Raw genomic sequence first — 6,347 nt, 5'->3', positions numbered from 1 at the left:
GAAGTGAAGGAGGCTTTGTTGCGAAATAGGAAGCCAATTCTAGATTTAATTTTGGATTGGAGATGCTTAATATGAGTCTGGAAGTAGAGTTTACAGTCTAGCCAGACACCTAGGTATTTGTAGTTGTCCACATATTCTAAGTCTGAACCGTCCAGAGTAGTGAACATGCCCTCGTAAAACTGACCATCCTACTGATCCTCGACTTCGACGATGTCATTTACAAAATAGCCTCCAACACTCTACTCAGCAAATTGGATGCAGTCTATCACAGTGCCATCCGTTTTGTCACCAAAGCACCATATACTACACTGCGACCTGTATGCTCTCGTTGGCAGGTCCTTGCTACATATTCAGGTCCCATGTGGCTCAGTTGGTAAAGCATGGCGCTTGCAACGCCAGGGTTGTGGGTTCAATTCCCACGGGGGGACCAGGATGAATATGTATGAACTTTCCAATTTGTAAGTCGCTCTGGATAAGAGCATCTGCTAAATGACTTAAATGGAAATGTAAATGTAATATTCGTTGCCAAACCCACTGGCTCCAGGTCATCCTTAAGTCTTTGCTAGGTAAAGCTCCGCCTTATCTCAGCTCACTGGTCACCATAACAACACCCACCCGTAGCACGCGCTCCAGCAGGTATATCACACTGGTCATCCCCAAAGCCAACACCTCCTTTGGTCGCCTTTCCTTCCAGTTCTCTGCTGCCAATGATTGGAACGAATTGCAAAAATCACTGAAGTTGGAGACTTATATCTCCCTCACTAACTTTAAGCATCTGCTGTCAGAGCAGCTTACCAATCGCTGCAGCTGTACACAGCCCATCTGTAAATAGCCCATCCAACCAACTACCTACCTCATCCCACATTTGTTTTCGTTTTTCTGCTCTTTTGCACACCAGTATTTCTACTTGCACATCCTCATCTGCACATCAATCACTCCAGTGTAAATTGCTAAATTGTAATTATTTCGCTACTATTGCCTATTTATTGCCTTACCTCCTTACTTCATTTGCACACACTGCATACAGATTTTTCTATTGTGTTATTGACTGTATGTTTGTTTATTCCATGTGTAATTCTGTGTTGTTTTTTGTCGCACTGCTTTGCTTTATCTTGGCCAGGTCGCAGTTGTAAATGAGAACTTGTTCTAAACTAGCCTACCTGGTTAAATAAAGGTGAAATAAAACAATTAAAAGTCAGGGGGTAGGAATACTTTCTGAAGGCTCTGTAGCTAGCAACAAGGACAAGAAGCTGCCGGGGAATCGTAAGTGGCTCATTTCAGCGGGTTTCATCTGGTTCTTGATACCATCTTGTTTTGATTCTCACATCTATGCTAATATGAATCCAAATTGCTAGCTAGCTAACCAACAACTGTAATGATGTATTTGAGAGACAACAAGTGCTCATTGTGCTAATGTATTTATGTTTTCAATAGATATTCGGAGGCGAAATATAGTTAAAATGTCGTCAACAATCGAACCCATCCCCGTCAGTTTTTCCCCATAGTTGTGCACACGTCGGTTTTGTCGCTCAACAACCAACATGTCTATAGGACAGAGGGTTTATTATTATAGTAGAAGGAATGAGAGGACAGAATAATCCAATCAAACAAAATCACCCCTAAGAATCTCTTTTGAAAACTCAGGTCCCGTAGAAATATGGAATGACACTTAAACAATATATTCTATTGTGGATTCAACATAGAAATAAATTCTATCACAGAAATTCAACATAAGCACATGGAGTCATTCTGTTTTTTCCCCCTCCCTCGAGGTAGAATCACTTAATCTCGGACATTTGCTCGGACATTTGCTCGGACATTTGCTCGGACATTTGCTCGGACATTTGCTCGGACATTTCCACAGGCTGCCTTTCAAAACTCTCTAAAAACCGAGCAGCTGGAAAACTCCGACAGCCCTGTAGCTCTTTAATACAACGCTAAATTCAGTTCAGTGGAATTTGTTTTTTAAACAAACATTGGCAGCTGAAAGGCAGCAATCCTGAACTTCAAAAGACAATTTTCTGAGTTGCTATTTAAAAAAGAAACACTTCACATCACTGATGTTCAGAAGAAGCCTCTTTCTTTCTCTCTGGTGTGATTATGACCCTCTTCCTCCCTGCTTTTCAAAAAACACTATCTAGCCTGCTTTCCAAACTGAACAGAAATCTACGGTTTATTACCTTTGACCTTTGACCTGTGCTCCAACTCTGTAAGGCTGAGAGCTCACCTGAACCTGCATGTCTTGTTACCCTTTAGGATTATTGTTAAACTATTGTTAACCAAATGGCTGCCATTTGGGGCCAATCCTCTGATATATTCAAGTGTCTCTCCTGACAACTGTCTCTGATGATCACGTAATAAACAAACAGTACTTCACTAATCAGACCCAGTACATCTCCCTCAATGGCCACACCTCAGACTCCGCTTACTGTTCATCATCCAGCCTTGACTTGCTGCAGTACACCTGTTTGTTTGTCCCTAACAAACCTCCTTACTTGCTTCAGTGAAATGCTTACTTACAAGCCCTTAACCAACTATGCAATGTTAAGAAAGTAAGAGATAAGAATAACAAATAATTAAAGAGCAGCAGTAAAATAACAATAGCGGGGCTATATACAGGGGGTACAGAGTGTGCAGGGGGTACCGGTGTCGAGGTAATTGTGGAAATATGTACATGTAGGTAGAGTTATTAAAGTGACTATGCATAGATGGTAACAGAGAGTAGGAGCAGCGTAGAAGGGGGGGGTGCAATGCAAAAAATATTGGTAGCAATATTCTATTAGAGTCTTATGGCTTGGGGATAGAAGCTGTTTAGAAGCCTTTTGGACCTAGACTTGGCGCTCCGGTACCGCTTGCNCACCCGTAGCACGCGCTCCAGCAGGTATATCTCACTGGTCATCCCCAAAGCCAACACCTACTTTGGCAGCCTTTCCTTCCAGTTCTCTGCTGCCAATGACTGGAACGAATTGCAAAAAATCACTGAAGTTGGAGACTTATATCTCCCTCACTAACTTTAAGCAGCAGCTGTCAGAGCAGCTTACCAATCGCTGCAGCTGTACACAGCCCATCTGTAAATAGCCCATCCAACCAACTACCTACCTACCTACCTACCTCATCCCCATATTTGTTTTGGTTTTTCTGCTCTTTTGCACACCAGTATTTCTAATTGCACATCCTCATCTGCACACCAATCACTCCAGTGTAAATGGCTAAATTGTAATTATTTTGCTACTATTGCCTATGTATTGCCTTACCTCCTTACTTCATTTGCACACACTGTATACAGATTTTTCTATTGTGTTATTGACTGTATGTTTGTTTATTCCATGTGTAATTCTGTGTTGTTGTTTTTTGTCGCACTGCTTTGCTTTATCTTGACCAGGTCGCAGTTGTAAATGAGAACTTGTTCTCAACCGGCCTACCTGGTTAAATAAAGGTGAAATAAAACAATTAAAAGTCAAAGGTGTAGGAATACTTTCTGAAGGCTCTGTAGCTAGCAACAAGGACAAGAAGCTGCCGGGGAATCCTAAGTGGCTCATTTCAGCTAATATGCTAATATGAATCCAAATTGCTAGCTAGCTAAACAACAACTGTAACGATGCATTTGAGAGACAACAAGTGGTCATTGTGCAAATGTATGTTTTCAATAGATATTCGGAGGCGAAATATAGTTAAAATGTCGTCAACAATCTAAGCCATCCTCGTCAGTTTTGCAAAACACATAAGAACTCTGGTCAGGACGTGACAAATACAAAGCTAAATTCATTTCAGTGGAATTTGTTTTTTAACAAACCCTGGCAGCTGAAGGCAGCAATCCTGAACCTGCATGTCTTGTTACCCTTTAGGATTATTGTTAAAACTATTGTTAACCAAATGGCTGCCATTTGGGGCCAATCCTCTGATATATTCAATCCCTCTATCTCTGACTGGGTAAATAACTCCTCTATATGCTGACTGGGTAAATAACTCCATCTATATCTGACTGGTAAATAACTCCCTAATATCTGACTGGGTAAAAACTCCTCTATATCTGACTGGGTAAATCCTCCTCTATATCTGACTGGGTAAATAACTCCTCTATATCTGGACTGGGTAATAACTCCTCTATATCTGACTGGGTAATAACTCCTCTATATCTGACTGGGTAATAACTCCTATATCTGACTGGGTAAATACTCCTCTATTCTGATGGGTAATAACTCCTCTATATCTGACTGGGTAAATACACCCTCTATATCTGACTGGGTAAATAACTCCTCTATATCTGACTGGGTAAATAATCTCTCTACTTCTGACTGGGGTAAATAACTCCTCTATATCTGACTGGGTAATAACTCCTCTATATCTGACTGGGTAAATAACTCCTCTATATCTGACTGGGTAAATAACTCCTCTTATATCTGACTGGGTAAATAACTCCTCTATATCTGACTGGGTAAATAACTCCTCTATATCTGACTGGGTAAAATACCCCTCTTATATCTGCTGGTATAATAACTCCTCTATATCTGACTGGGTAAATAACTCCCTTATATCTGACTGGGTAAATAACTCCTCTATATCTGACTGGGTAAATAACTCCTCTATATCTGACTGGGTAAATAACTCCTTCTATATCTGACTGGGTAAATACTCCTCTATATCTGACTGGGTAAATAACTGTATCGTAGGCTGAAATAGGAATTTTACATGGTCAACTAATTATTATATATTATAATAATTTATTCTTACATACTGTATGTTTGGTCATATTTCTTCTGTTTGGGACGAGAATATGATGTTTTTGCAGCCAAATGTGTTGGTAGGAGAAAGCTATGTAGTTGGTTCACCATGTAGTCCTTGATTTATGTTACTATAGGTTAATCGCGGGCGATTTAAAGTGAATGTGATAAAATTGAAAGGGAATTTAGTTGACTAAAAATGAAAGGGAATTTAGTTGACCTACAGGGAACTAATAGACTAATAATTATTCAAATTACAAAGATTAAATGTAAGACTTAATGCTATTTTAAGTCAAAATGAACTAAACGAGACTAAAATCTAAAAAAGATGTCAAATTCACACTTGCTAGTGGCTCAGTTTCATAACAACTTCCTTCCGGGTTTGGTCCATATCAACGCCTCGGCTTACACTAAGCGACCCTCTGTCACGACTCGCCGAAGTTGGCTTCCCTGCCTGTTCGGGCGGGTGCTCGGCGGTCGTCGTCACCGTCCTACACTAGCCGCCAGCGTCCCTTTTTTCGTTTGTCTGGTTTGTTTTGTCTGATTAGTTGCACCTGTGTTTTTTTTGGTTTTCGTAAATTACTTCCCTATATTTAGGAGTTTCACCGCCCTTGTTTTGTGGCGGGATTGTCTTTTGGTTACGTGCTTTGGGTTTTGCAAGTGTTTTCTCTGCGCCCTGTATGTTCGGGCTTATCAATTTTGTGACAGTACGTAACAGGATCTTTTTTCCCAAGCGGCTTTTTCTCTCTCTGCGTCTGATTCTTTCACCACCTAGTCCGCGTGACACCCTGCTGTTCGATTGACAACGGTACAATCCAGTTGCAAAAAGTTTCCCGACGTTTTAAGCTGTGGCTTGAGTATACTCGCAGTTTTTAAAATTTCAATCCGTTTAACATGAAGTCTCTGTTTGTTATTTGCTGAAACTGATCAATGTGTTTTCACTTAAGCGCCTGCTCAAAGTCTTTCCTATACAGTAGCTACAGTCATCTTTACATCGGGATGTGAATTTTATGTCGGATTTTTTAGGTGCCGGTGTGACTATGACCACATGTATTAACACTAGATGAGAAACTGGTCCGCTGGATAACAGCCGCTTGGTCCCGCGGATAAACCGCACAGCTTGGTCCCAGATAAACAGCACCAGCCTTGGTCCCCCGGATAAACAGCCCAATCCTCTCAGACCAGACGCGAACGATGGGAAAGGGAGGAGGCTGTAGAGAGAGAGAGAGGTAGTGTAGGCTGATATGTCTTTTACAGATACAAAAGAGAGGAAGATGCCATAACATAAGTGCATGGTTAGGCTGTAAGTACTTTTAGACGGTTACAGAGGAGAGGAGAAGCTTAGTCTCGCACTATAGAGTTAGAGGTAGTTAACGTTTTGCGGAGTGGACGGGAGAAGCGCCGCAGGCACTGACTGAGGGGTGTTCATGATATCTAGTTGAGTACCATGTCTGAACAACAGGGGCGGTTACTGAAGTTCTTGACTATTCTTATATCGAGATTCTGCTATTTCAGCTGGTAGGACTATATCTACCTTCTGTCGTAGTCACATTTGATATATTGCTTACGGCAAGCTTGCTGGGGAAAATAATAGTTTAGATATAATTCGAGTGTATACATGTCACA

The sequence above is a fragment of the Salvelinus sp. IW2-2015 genome, linkage group LG20 (genome assembly GCF_002910315.2).
Source record: "Salvelinus sp. IW2-2015 linkage group LG20, ASM291031v2, whole genome shotgun sequence".
NCBI classification, from domain to species: Eukaryota; Metazoa; Chordata; class Actinopteri; order Salmoniformes; family Salmonidae; genus Salvelinus; species Salvelinus sp. IW2-2015.
Note: the sequence above shows the minus strand (reverse complement) of the source record.